The sequence below is a fragment of the Ictidomys tridecemlineatus genome, chromosome 12, assembly GCF_052094955.1.
Source record: "Ictidomys tridecemlineatus isolate mIctTri1 chromosome 12, mIctTri1.hap1, whole genome shotgun sequence".
Taxonomy (NCBI): domain Eukaryota; kingdom Metazoa; phylum Chordata; class Mammalia; order Rodentia; family Sciuridae; genus Ictidomys; species Ictidomys tridecemlineatus.
Window position 1 is genome coordinate 35938003 of NC_135488.1, and position 12639 is coordinate 35950641.

Below are 12639 nucleotides of genomic sequence, written 5' to 3' on the forward strand. Positions count from 1 at the left end.
GTTCCTTCCTTATGTCTGAGAGGACCTTGTGACCCTGAATTCACACATTTTCTGAATCACCAACATTCTCCAGAGTTCTCCATGGGACTCTGCAGTGTTTTGATTGAAACCCACCCTCTGACCTGTAAACACGGTCTAGTCAATTGGATTGACTCCCTTTGCAGTAAGTTATTCTTTTGGATTCCTTCCACAGTAGGCAAGTCCTTGGATCCTCTCCCAGAAAGTCTTCCAGCCTTAAGGTCAGATGTGTCCAGATGGTGACTTGAAGGACATCAGCTCCTTTAAGCCCTTGTCTTGGCTTCATTGTTTTTTCCCCTCAATGCAAAGCAAGAAAGAACAGTTGGCCCTGTACCATCCTTCTCCATCCAAAGTCCCCACTCGCTGCAAATCAAAAATATCAGGGAATCAATTGTGTCTCTATGGACAGATACTTCTCCCGTCATTGTTTCCTAGATTATGTAGTAAGACAGACAACTACAGTGCCCTTTCATTGTATTAGGTGTCAGAAGTCATGTAGAGATGACACTACAGGAAGAAGATATGCATTGTTCTGCCATTTTTGTAAGAGACTTGAGCATGTGTGAACTGTGGTGTTTTCAGTGGTCTTTGAACAAATCTCCCATGGATTTCCTGTGACATTTCTGATTTCTGGACTTGAGTGTAAGTCAGCCCCATGGGGATGTGGTAGGAGGGCAGTCGGAGCTGTTGTGCAGAACCTCAGTAATGACTTGTAAGGCCACGTGCAACACTGCAAGCAGCAGCAGAGAAGGGAGCCCTCTCCCCATGTGTTAAGCTTAACTCTTTTCTTATCCAAAATCATGACTTGTAAACTTGAAGAAATTGAATCATCCCAAGAAGTTGGGATGTTCTGGGGAGCACGGGCTGTCATTCTATTTGGTCTCTTTGATATGATGTGCTAGCAGTTGGGGACTTGAAGTTGTGCTTAGGCCATGGAGTCTCCTTCCCTGGGAAGGGGCTTTTCAAAGCAGCCCTTGTCCCTGTTTTACCTTCTGCCCCAGGAGGACACAACAAGAACGTCCTCAGAAGTTGGCCCCTGATCTTAGACATCCAGCCTCCAGAATTTGAGAAATAAAATCTGTGCTCTTGTATTCTGCTATCACAACACAAACAATCTGAAGACAAGTAAATCAGCAATCTCTCTAATGCTTACATTGTGATAATCTACACCAACATCCATTTTGTAATTGAACCATTTTTGAAGTACACAGTTTAGTAGCATTAAGCATGTTCATATTGTTGATAGCCATCACCACAATCCATCTCTAGAACTCACATTGACATACTCTTGCCATTAATACTGAATCCTACTCCCCTCCCCAGGCCCAGAAAAAGAACATTGTACTTTATGTTTTTATAAACCTGATTATCAGGAATATGAGACAAGTGAAATTCTAGAAAATTTGTCTTTCTCTGAACACCAACATTTTCAATGGATGCAGTTTACCCCAACTCCTGAGTATACCAGGTCCACTGCCAGGTCTGCTGGCATCTCATTTGGCCTCTCAGTGACAGCAGTACTGACTGTGTGCACATAAGCTGTCTGTCCATGTCAGTGGGCAGCTGTATCCCAGGATCTAGGGTCTTGGGTCCCACCCAACCTGGAGGTTCCCTCCTCTCCCAGGTCTTTGACCCCCAGGTCTTTGCAGGCCAGTATGCACCAAGGCCCTGTGCCTGGTGGTTTCTGTTGTTGACTGGAGGATGTGTTCTGAGCCAGGAGTAGGGCCATCTGTGGCATAAAGGACTCTGGATTTGTGTGGCCAGGCATTGTGTCGTGGGTCATGATGGACTACAAGTAGAAGCAATGCCTGATTCTCCTGGGATCTGAGTGGGCCAAGCCTATGTATTGAGAATTGGTGTGACCTCCTAATAAACAGGATCCCGGAGGAAAGGGTAAGTCCAGAGCCAACAGAACCTCAGTGTCTTTAAGAGCACTTTTGGGGTGGGAGGCCCGGAAACATTGATGTGATGACTCTGATGCAAAGTCACAAGCTTCGAATCCAGGTAGAGGTGCTCAGGAGCAGCCTGGGATGGCACGTGGATTACCCACCTCCACACACCTGGGATATCCCAGGGCTCTAAACAGCACAGCTGCCTGTCCACACTGAGGGCATCCACTGTCCCTTTGCATAGAGTACATTGGTCCCTTAGCAATTCCACCTAAAGCCAGCTCTGAACCCAGAATCCCAGGCACTTATTTGAGGCTCAGTCATTTTCCACTCATCTCTACCTGGCAGAGACCTCCTGTCCCCTTCTAACTCATTATGCTGAAGATAAAAACTTGGAGAGTGGGACTTTCAATCATCCAGATTTCCCAGCCACATTCCTGATTGTCATTTATTCCTGGCACACAAATGGTTGGGGTGGGCCACAAGCACCCTGGCCTCCATATGTGGGAACCATGGTAGTACAATCAAGAAACAGGAAGGAGAGGGGTTGGACTGATCAGTACAGATGGCAGGGCATAGTACAGAGTGGAATGGAGAGTTCTCACTCGGGGTGATTGTTTTGATGTGCAGAAATGCTCTGCTGGTGCTGGGGTGCCCGCATGGTTTCCAGGGTCTTGAAAGGCTACAGATGCCCACAGAATGTTCTCAGATTCACATAGTAGGAGGCCCATTGCCCACTATGTACCTGTGGAAGAAGTAGGAGACCCCCTTAGTGTGGAGGTGCCATCTAGAAGGCAGCCTCACTTCTCTGAAAAAGTTGATTGGAAAAAAAGGGTCCGTACCTGTGCCCAAAGGGCCATATATGCTCCTGGATGTTGGTGGTGGAAATAGTTCTCCATCCATTAATCACTCCCTCACTCACTAATGTCCTTGTGTCCTTGAGAAAGGCTCTCCCTTTCCTGGTTTTCCTGAATAGAAATCCTCTTGCCTCTTGGGTGAATAGGGTTATGGGTTGTGCAGAGGGTGTTGGTCCACTGAGCATCTTAGAGACTGTCCTTTATGGAGCCTAATGATCCCAACTGGGGAATGAGGCCAGGGTCCTAACTGTGGTTGGTGTGAGGACACCATGGGTTCAGAGAGGGAAAGAAGGACAAGGGAAACTCAGATGTCCCTTCATGGCCCCTGGAGTTAGAGGACTTACCCCTTTGCACCTGGGATCAGGAGACCTCATTTCCTTGAGGACACACACACTCAGACATTAATCTTGAGTGTGGATTCCTTTCTGGGGTCCAGGGCTGTTGTTAGCCACCAGGAATGACAGTGCTCTCCATGCTGAGTGGAGCCATTTTTGCCAGGAAAGAGCCCATGGTCACGCCTTGTGCAAAGCATCCCACGCCAGGGGCTCCCATCCCTACATTCCTGTCCTGAAAGGAAACCACTCAGAGGCAAGGTGGGTCCAACCACCTCCCATGTGTTCACTCAGCACTGTGTTCCAGCAGTCACCCCAGTTAACAGTGCTGATGGGATTGGATGTGGCTCAGAATGTCACCCTCATGAGCTCTACCCTGCCACAACTGCAGTTCTGCAGTGGGAGAAACTCAAAACCTCAAAACACATGCACATGAAAGAAAAGAGCAAGAGCCAGAGCCCAAACAGGCCAGGTGTGGCAAGGACAGCTGGAGTGCCTAGGTTGGGACTCAGAATTATGTCAGTGGGGTGGCATTGCTGCTGGCACCAGCATGATAACAGAGAGCCAGCCCTGCTCAATTTGGGGAGCAGTGTGTTGGGGAAGGCAGCAGAAATTGAGAGGCAGGATTGAGTTTGGCCCTAGGAGGAGGTTGGGTAAAAGGCCAGTGTGAGTTGGAGGGCCTGGGCAGATAGAGAGAGGCCAGGGCACACCCCAAAGCCTGGAGACTGCACTTGATGTCCTGTGAAACACCACCTCCCCTCTTACTCACAACTGAGAGCAAGGGGCATTGATAAGTTCAGTTTGTGTGCGGCTGCATTCAAGGTGGCTTGGCTAGGCACCTCTGTTTCCTTGTCTCAGGAGGCTGGGACTCCAAGTTCCATTGAGGCTCAGCTGGGAGGATCAGAGTCTGAGTTCATGCCTGTGTTCCTGGTGGGATCCATGTTGGCTGAGCCTCAGTGCTTTTCTAATGGGAGGATGGGACTATGTCTTGTCTTTATCACAGGGGTGTGTCCATAGACATCTCATGCTAAATCAATTTGTTTGCTTGGATTTAAGATGAAATAAAGAGCGTGGTGCTGGAGACAGGGATCCAGAGAGAAGTCATAACTTTGCACAACTCAATCTTGGAGATGATATCCCATCACCTGTACCCACTTCTATTCCCATGATTTCAGAGACAGAGTCTGAGCCATCTTGAGGTGAGGAGTGTACTGGCTTTGGGCAGCAGGATACTGTGGTACCATGGAATCTTTTGGATGCCCCTAACCGCTAGACTGAGTAGAAGCACTTGGGCAATTTGAAATCTTAGGAGAAGCCTTGGGAAGCTCTATGCCAGAAAGGGACAGCCTCTGAATCTCAGTCACCTCAACCTTGCTATGGTTCAGAGTGGGAATTACAACCAAAAGGGAACTGACATTGCCAAGTCCCTGTGTGAAACACAGGCCTGATTGAGTTGAGGTGCATTCTTTGTCTCTCCCCCTTTTCCTGATTCTCCCATCTCTAAGTTTTGAGCTTTAGCCACCTGTGAGTCCCATCTCTGGTTTCAGAGATAATGCAGGCTCTTATGGGCAAATGTGCCCAATAAATGTAGAAATTAGATGCTACACTGATTTCTAGAAAGAGCTAGGGACACTGGGGAGCCCATGAGTGACACAATGATGGAACCATGATCACACAGCTGGTGAGAAGGATGAACTGGTGAATCCAGTTGTTAATCCTCAAAGCACGAACTCTAGTGGCAGCCAAGTTGGGTAGGGGCTGGTGCGGGTAATTGGGAAGTTTTTGCTAAACTTGATATGGGTGGGTACAGGGGAGAAATCAGTAGCCCATAGGGCTTTTGAAAGTGGTCTTAAGAGAAAAGGAGGCTCAGGTATGGGCACCACAAGAAGTGATATTATTGCCTTGATAATGGATGAAACAGAGCATGGAACCCTGGTAACCAGGCACCCGCTTCACTGACCAAGCCATCCGAGCTCACTTGATTGGAGACACTGGAGTGAGAAGGATGTTCTCCTGTGGTTTCAAACCATGCCGAGCCTCAGCCCCCCCAGGAATCTCAGGGGGGCCACCTTGCCCTATTGGGGGAACACTGGGTGAGGCTTCATCTTAGACGCCAGAGCCTCTGGCGATTGTCGCAGAGGAGCTCAAGAGTAACAGTGAGTAGCACAGGGCAGGTGAGCCCAGCAGGCCCTCTAGTCTGATCCCTGATGAATGGCCCAGGACTCCTATTCTGACTGTGTGTGTGTGTGTGTGTGTGTGTGTGTGTGTGTGTGTGTGTGTTTGTACTGATGGGAACTGTCCCATTGTGCTTTGACTCTAAGTGTATTGGCACAAGTCATTTATCTGTTTGTCACCATTTCCATTTTGAACCCACCATTCTTGGTCCCAACCCAGGGTGAAAATGATGAGAACACGGAGGAGCCCTTCAGGGTACAGAGCCTTGAACCTTACAGGCAGGACCAGCTTAGGAATGAGCTCCTGCCTGTCATTTGTGGGAGGAACCTACATTTCAGCAGCAACATGGGGTTAATCTCCTGGGATTCCATCCCCACCCAGCAGGTGCTGGATCTCTTGTTCCCAAGGTAAGCACCAGACCACCAAGCCCAAGTGTGTAGCCCCCTCATGCCTGGGTCTTGGGGCTGCCATGTACCAAGGGTTTGTGATACCTAATGAGATAGAGGACCACACTCATAGTGGAATGTCAGCCCCAAATGGGACGAGTCCTGGAGGTGCCTGCCACAGCCTTGCAAGGGGAGTGAACTCCCCTCTCAGGCAGAGAAACCATCCTAACGCCAGCTGGTCACCAAAGTGTGTGGAGCAGTCCCCAAACCCTGGGCACCACAGCTCAAAGGTGTGTGCTGAGCTCATTCCCAGGTGGACTCAGAGAGGCCTGGGGGTTTGTCTGTTATAATATTTTCTTTTTGAATGAAAAAGCTCAGTGCCAGGGGCATCTCATAACTTGGGCGTTGAGCAAAGCATTTAGTGTTAATAAAGGATGTGCCAGGTTCCATAGTGGGTCAGAACTTCCTATCTGAGATATAGCTGGACAGGGCCTTTGGAGATGGCAGCTCCCAGGCCCAGAGAGATACATGGGAAGCAGCAGGTTGGGCTCATTCACCACTGAGCATGGAGAAAACACTCACTACGTGAAGATATGTTTCCAGGCATGTTGCATAATTCAGTGAAAAATGGGGTCAAAATTTCTGCCATTGTGTTTCTTTTCATGGGGGTCAGCCTGAAGCTGCAGGTGCCATGAGTACATATCCTACATGTGACTGCATCCCTGACTCCATGAGGCATACTGCACGTTGTCCCCTTCAGTGACTATGGTGGACCCTTGGACCAACTTCAACATGGAATGGGCTTGGGGTCAAGAGGGTGGGCTCCTGTTTCCAGAGTAGGGACCTGCAAGGTGATTTGACTTGGGAAGGCTGAGGAAAGACTGCTCTCCCCAATTCTGTTTCCTGCCTGCGGTGTAAGGTGTGGGGCTTCAACAGTAGGAGGAATAAGGCAAAGAACTGTAGGTAGAGTCATGTTCCTCTGGGAAACTGAGAGATGTTGGCCTCAGAGGAAGCTCCTGTGACAATTGATCCCACCATAGCCAATCCCAGTCAGACTACACTCCTCTGTCCTCCTCCAGGGTCACAGAGATGTTGGCTTCACTTATTGAAAAAGAGAGATCAGTTGCTTCTCCAAGGAACTTGGTGAGAGCTCAAGAGAATAAAGTAATATGGCAGCCCAAGCCAGGAGAGGAGGCATCCCTGCATCCCTGATAATAGTGGGCATGGGGACAGATAACTTCTGGAGGTTGAATTCCAGGTTGGAGAGCATGTAGCAAAGAGAAAAGTGTCAGACATATGTCCAGAGGAGGGCAGAGCTGGTCATACCATGGATCTAATGTTCCTTTCAATGTAGTTTCTTTGCCTAGAGACCTGTCCTGTCGCTGCCTGTACAGCCACTATGTCTTATCTGGGGTGGACTGGTCTGTGCAGAGACAGGGAAGGTTCAGAAGTCCAGGTCTACAGTTTTGTTACTGGAGGCTGTAGGAAAGGAGAGAACAGGCTTCTGCACACCTGCCTTCCCACAGTGCCATACCTTCCTTCCCAGGTACCTGGATGGACTTGTACACCGAGGCTTCCCATCAGCCTCCAGGATCTCTGATTCTCCAGCTGCTGCTGCCATACATGTGGCTCTTCCTGGGTGGCTTGAACCTGGAGCACCCAGCACACCACCTGCTGGCCCAGATTGAAGATGGGAAGTCAACTGAGGCAGAGCCTGAGAGCCAGGAGGCCTGGGAGGGGTTGGGAGAGGTACATAAGGGTAGATGAAGAAAGGTCCAGGTTTCTTCCCCACTGGGTGGGGTGTGTATGGCTTGTGTTGGGCTGGGAAAAAGGATAAGCCTTTATCCACTCAGGCAATGGCCCCTGTCTGCAAAGAGGCCCCTGTGGGCTCAGGGGCTGAGTTCTACCTGGCAGACAGGGGTATTGTCTGTTTGTATGAAGCTCAGGGCAAGGCAGTCATGTTGGCATCTTTTCTCCTCTAGCTACAAGCTCAGTTTTAATGAAGGCTCCTAAGCCAACCCCAGAGCTAGAGCCTTCTCCAGGAATGGCTCCGGTGCCCTGGGAAGGAGCAGCAACAGCATGTCATCCAGAGCTGGAGTCCAGGAGATCAGGTGTCTCCACTAGGTACTCCTCACGGACCCTGTACAACAAGTGGGTGGGAAGCAGCTGCCACATTCACGTCTTCCTGGAAAACCAAAGGACAACAAAGTATAAGAGCATCCTGGTGAGTCTTTGAGCAGGGGAGTCTCCTGGGAGCCCACATTGGGGAAGACCGAGTCCACTGCAAACACCTTGGACTAGGCCTGTCTTTTTGAATTAGAGCTTCTGGAAGGTCAGGAAGGAGAGCAGGGAATAAAGAAGAGAGAGAGAGGCCAGTGCTAAGAGCTTGACTTCAGGGGTGGGAGAGAACCAGGATACCCAGTTCCATGAGTGAGTGGGCCTATGTGTTTTGGGGTGTGCAGGCCAGAGTGCAGAAGGAAGTGCTGGGTTGAGAAGACTCAGAGAAATATGTAGGCTGCAGGCTGCGCTCTATGGACCTTGGTATTGTTGACGAGTGTGCAGGGCCTTAGATGAACACTTGCTCCAGCAGGAGGATCCAGAAAACTTTAAGCTTCTGCAAATTGTCTCAAACTATTAGAGTAAAAGTGGAACAATCAGATGGTGTGGAGCAATGAGTCACAGTGGGCTCAGAATAACTTGCAGCCCAAACACAGTGTGCGTTAGCCTGAAAAACAGGCAGAGTGTGGTGGGAGTTGTGCACAAAACAAACTGCAATGATGGGGGCATAAATCTACAGGTACTTAACTTTGCCCCCATGGCTGCTGGACCTCTCTAACATGTGTCCTCCCATCGACCTGATCATGCATTGCAGAGTGAATATCTATGAGGGGAAAAGAAGATAGGAATCTGTGTCTTCTATCAAAGGATAGGCAACCACAGGGCATCTATTTAGTCAGCCTTTCATGACTGTGATAAGTGCACGTTAAGAGCAGTTCAATGAAGAATCATGTCTTTTAGACACCTGGTTTCCAATCTTTCCGTTCATTGCAAACTGACTCCATTTAGGACCAGAGGCCATATCTAGGCAGAAGTGTGTGGTAGAATAGAACTCTTCACAGCTTGTAAACTGGAGTTGAAGAGAGAAATAAGAAGAAGGAGGAGAAGAAGAGGAAAATGAGTAGAAGGAGGAGACAATGAATAAGAACATGAAGAATACTAGAAAAAGAATATTCAGAGAAGATGAAGAAGAAGAAAAAGAACAAGGAGAAACATAAGAAGAACAAGAAGTATAATGATAAATAGATTTAAAATGTGATCAGAATTATAATGATGTAAAGAAATGGAGAAGTGAGGAACTCAAAAAACATATTATTTTTGAGGGACAGCCCTCCTGTGGACATCCTCCATTCCAACAGACCTCCAATTTATATCACCTCCCATTAGCGTATTCATCTATGAATGGATTAATCCACTGGCAAGTTCAAAGCACCCGCCATCAAGTCTTCCCCCAAAACTCACATGTGATCATTGCTGCACCAGGGAGAAAATCTTTACCACATAAGTCTTTGAATCTAGATGCAAACTCTAGCACTGTCTCTTTGGAAGTTTCAACCTGGAGTGAGAGGTTCTGAGGTGCAAAGGGCTTTTTCCTTGAAAGGTGTTCCTTTAGTTTAGATCCTGTGCATAGTGGGTCCTCAGGGAGGAATCACTGAGGTAGTCTTGGGTGGAACAGTAGCTAGGTTAGAGGGCTCTCAGTTCTGTTTCTCAGGTCTGACCTGGCAGAAACTCTCAGTTATGGGGGGATTTTCTGTTGAGTACTCTTTGAGTATCATTTACCACACCTGTGCCCCTCCCTCTCCAGAGCTGAGGATCCCTGTTGATGGAAATGTGTATTATGCTATGAATGGCAGGGTGAACTACCATTTTATCCTGAGGGAAAGACCCGCCAGCAAGTGGTTCAAGGTTAAGTAAAAGGAGGTAAACACCCACCTTCTTCCTAGTGCCACTCCACATCCTCCAAGGTGACAAGCACCTCAGCTTCTGGATGGGTATTGTAGAACACCCACAGAGCCAACTGACAGGCTGGGGTGGGGTTCAGTTGCTGGGCTTTGCTGATGTTGTCATACCCTGCAGTTCTTGGAGTCTCCTAAGAATACATCCAGGATCCCACCAGTCTCCAGCAGCACCCCTTCTGCAGCAGCCAGACCATTGCCCCAGGCCACCCCAAAAAATGAGTACTCTAAGAGAAAAGTCACCAGTAGCAGCTCCTCACTGCTTCACTCCAGCGAGCAGGTGGAAGACAGCCACTTTGTTCACGTCCTCCTAGAGGGACAGAGCCTGAGGGAGACAAAGCGCATCCTGGTAAGCCCGACAGCAAAGCTGCCTCCTGGGTGTCCACACAGTGGAAGGCAGGAGAGACAGCCAACCCCGGGGCTGTGGTGGGAAATAAAGAAGAGAGAGAGGTCCGTCTTAAGGGCTTGATCTGAGGGGGGAGAGCCTCAGCATGCCCAGCTGCAGCAGTGAGTGGGCCTGTGTATTGTGGGTTTTGCAGGCCAGAAGTGCAGACAGAAGTGCTGTGGAAGCTTCGGAATGTATATGAATAGGGAGCTAAAGGGGTTCTTGGCAGAATTTCTATGGATGTGCAGTAGACACGCTAATGCTGCAGGTGTCCAGCTGCAGAGGAGACATGTTTAGTGACTGCCAGTGCTGAGTCAAGTACATCATTACAACCAGACCCGCACCGAGCTTCCAGAGCCCAGGGCCTCTCCAGGCTATCATGAAGCACTCAAGTGCACACCCTTGTAGCTGAGTCTGTTTTGTGTAGTGGCAGCCAGGACCAAAATTTTCAGTGCATCTGCCTCTTCCACCCACAAAGGCAGCCTGCACCCCAGAGCACACTTGGTGCACAGATCCCTGGCCCATTGCTCTCGTCTCAGTGAGATGAGAGTGTGTCTGTGCATAGGCAGTTTGGTCCTTTGACCTGAGTGGAATGTGGCTCCCCAGGGGGAGGGGAGATGGCAGGTACAGGCAGATATTTGTACCAGGATTGTTCTAGTAGCACGTTGAAAGAAGCCAGGGGTTATATGGAGGCCACACTCAGGTAGCAGGATAACAAGATTGTGCCCTTGTATATGTAGCTGAGGTATCTCCTGAATGTCCTTGACCACTGTCCTTTGTGTAGCTCCTCCAGAATCAGTTCTCTTATGAAATTTCTCTCATCCTGATCCAGGTGACCTGCCAGGAGAAGATTACAGGCATCATCCACAGGGCCTTGACCACTATTTTCTCAAGAACACGAATCCAGAAGACTTTGAGCTGCTCAAAATGGTCTCTCAGCATGAGAATAAGTGTGACAATCAGATAATTGGGAGACATGATCCACAGTGGGCTCAGGATAACTCACAGACAAGAGAAAGTGGGCCTTGGCCCCCAGCACAGCCAGAGTGTGGTGGGCCTGGTGCAGGAGACCAACTGCAGTGATGCTCGAGTCAAATCTGCAGGTTCTCAAAGAGGCCCCAGGGGGCTGCTAGACCTCCCTAAATGTGTCCTGCCCTGAGCCTGGGCAGGCATTGCAAAGCTAATATCCATGAGGGGCAAAGAAGAAGGGCTCAATCAATCAGCAGCTGGTTTATAGCTCACTGATAAGGATGCCTTCAAATGAGGATAAAGAAAAAACGGGCCACAAATGGAATCAGCACTGATGTGGACTGACGCAGCACAGGTCCCAATCCATGGCCAGGACATGAGAAGTCCTGCCTAGTCGCAGGAATGTCAGGATTGCAGCAACTGGGAACAGGACTCAGTGAAGAGTAAGTAAGGGCCAGGGGACAGCACGTTTGGGTTGTTTTTGGAACAATTCCAAGTCCTCTGTGCCTGGGTGCCCATCTCCTGAAGATATCAGAATGGCCAGGTTATTATTCCTTCCAGCATCAAAGAAGGGCATCCGAAGATCATAGGCCACAATGCTGATCTGTCCACAATGCCAGTGCTCTTTCCTTTCTTGTGAGCTAGACACTCCTAGCCTCCACCATCCCAGCCTGTCCACAATAGAACCCACCATCTGTCGGGCATTATGGTCAGTTTTCCCATTTTCACACACCAAGTCAGTTCGCTTAGCTCTGTCTTACACATGAAGAAGACTGAGGTCAAAATAGTCCAAGGAGCTGGGCAAGGTAACAGTGGCTAGGAATCTCAGTGCTTGGGAGGCTGTGCAGGAGGATCAGAAGTTCAAAAGAGCCTCAGAAACTTTAGTGACTGCCAGTGCTGAGTCAAATACCTCATTACAACCAGGCCCGCACTGAGATTCCAGAGGCAAGAGCCTGGTTCAGGGGAGCCTGAATCAAAGTAAAAAGGCCTAGAAATGTGTCTCAGTGCTTAAGTGACTCTGGGTTCAATCTCTGGTAAAATAATAATAATAATAATATTAAGCCAGTCAATAAGGAATTACAAAACTGAGAGTCTACGAAGATGATTTCAGAAACAGACTTTCAACCCAAGCATCAGTTGAGAGCAGGCTCCAGACCAGGGGAGATTTGTGTGTAACAGACATCAAAAGGGAGGCCTAGCGGGGGCCTGGAACACACTAGGTGTGATGGCATCTATGCCTTATGGCAGGAGGGTGGCAGTGATGCTGGCCCTCTCCTAGATTTTGGAAACCTTGTTTTCATTGGGGAAGCTTTATGGAGGTGGAAGCTATTTTAGCAATCCTGGTCCAGATGAGGTGCTGACTACCACAGGTAGAAGCCTATCCAGAATGCGGTGTCTGTTATTCAGTCTTTCCTGACTGTGACAATGACAAAGAAAGGAAGTCACTTGTCTTTGGTCTTGGTTTCACTCCTGGCCATTGATTGAGAACTGATTTCATCTTGAACTACTGAACAGAGGCTGCATCTGGGCAGAAGAGTGTGATAGATTTGAACTCCTCAGGACGCCCCACCATTGCCAGAGAAAGAAGGAGAAGGAGGAGGAGGAGAAAGAGACA

The 12639-nt window shown here is 49.0% G+C and overlaps 1 long non-coding RNA gene across 6 annotated transcripts in view; it reads left to right on the forward strand.

Annotated features, from left to right (window-relative positions):
- LOC144369252 (uncharacterized) overlaps nt 1–12639 on the forward strand; it is a 39985-nt gene that overhangs the window by 22805 nt on the left and 4541 nt on the right. For 3 of the 6 annotated variants that reach the window (XR_013428714.1, XR_013428718.1, XR_013428719.1), the window contains exons 4-8: nt 4153–4295; nt 5491–5678; nt 7204–7406; nt 7640–10019; nt 10888–11467. This is a non-coding gene — a long non-coding RNA (uncharacterized LOC144369252). The remainder of the gene's footprint in view (nt 1–4152; nt 4296–5490; nt 5679–7203; nt 7407–7639; nt 10020–10887; nt 11468–12639) is intronic. The other 3 variants (XR_013428716.1, XR_013428715.1, XR_013428717.1) reach the window with 3 other exon arrangements.